This window comes from Macrotis lagotis, chromosome 4, assembly GCF_037893015.1.
Source record: "Macrotis lagotis isolate mMagLag1 chromosome 4, bilby.v1.9.chrom.fasta, whole genome shotgun sequence".
Taxonomy (NCBI): domain Eukaryota; kingdom Metazoa; phylum Chordata; class Mammalia; order Peramelemorphia; family Peramelidae; genus Macrotis; species Macrotis lagotis.
The window spans coordinates 245782174-245783447 of NC_133661.1; positions in this window are offsets into that span (position 1 = coordinate 245782174).

A 1274-nucleotide genomic window follows, 5' to 3' on the forward strand; every position below is an offset into this window, starting at 1 on the left:
TACTAAGCAGGATTACAAGGACAAAAAAGTCTTTGTTAAAAAAAGTCTACATTTAAAGAGCTAACATCTTGTCTCTGCCAAATGTTGAGAAATATATTAATATTTTTATTTGGAAAACTGATTTTTTTTAACTTGGAAAAGTATGATGCCATATTGACTTTAGCTTGTTTTTCTTAATAATCTCAAGAAATTTGCCTGAATCATTAATCAAATCAAACTTGCTCAGAGATTTGTTCTTTTTGATAATGAGAAAAAATGTTAGGAATAATTTCATTTCTCATAAATTATTCTCTGGATTGATATCCCTTTTCAGTTTTTCTGTATTTTGACGGTCATGCATTTGAAACTAAGAGATAGCTCAGTGGTCTTGGACAAGTCTCTTAAGACTCTGCAAACTCAGTTTCCTTATATTTTTTTTATTTAAATAAATTATTTTACTACCTGGCCCAATGCCTATGAAAATTAAATGAGATAATGTATGTGAAACTGCTCTGTATACTGTAAAGTATTATATAATATTTAGGAAAACTGAGAAGTTTGAAGGAGACTATATTTTAAATATCTTTATCCCTCATTAAACTTCTTAGGACTTGTATGTCTGAAAAATGTGCTTATCTATGACTGGGTTTTTGTGTTTTTTTAAAAAAAATGATGATTTGTCTATTGGCCAGAAACCCTTACTGGTTTGATTTTTGCTGCAAGTGGTTTTTCAAGAGTTGAAAAGGAATTTTGTTTTCTGAACATTTTACTTTATTTCTCTAAGCAAGCCAGCAGGAAATATTGGAAAGAAACATTGGAAAGAATTTGGAGTCAGTGGATCTGGGTTCAAATTCCAATTCTGCTGTTTTCTGTTCATGTGACCTTCACCAATTCTTTTTGGACTCAAGTTTCATTATCTGTAATATGTGATTTTCAGAAAAGAGATCTTGTGATCTTTTGCCCTTATAAATCCTGTGAGCCTATGATTCCTGATTGAGAGAGCTTTGAAAGTATTTAACTTCTCATTCAATTGAATTGTATATGCATATGAATTATACTATCACATTAACTTTTATTATCAAAGACTGATTTGATTTAGTCCTGTCTCTGATCCTTTGCAGAAAACTTTTAAAAACTTCTATGCCCTCATAAACAAGCAGATCAATTTCAGATATTTTTGACCGATTTTTTTTCCAATTTGACTTGATGGTTATTTAAAAATTGCCTAAGTTAAGAGAAGTGTCAGTAAAATAATGAAACTTATTTAATTATACACTTGATCTCATTTATCTACC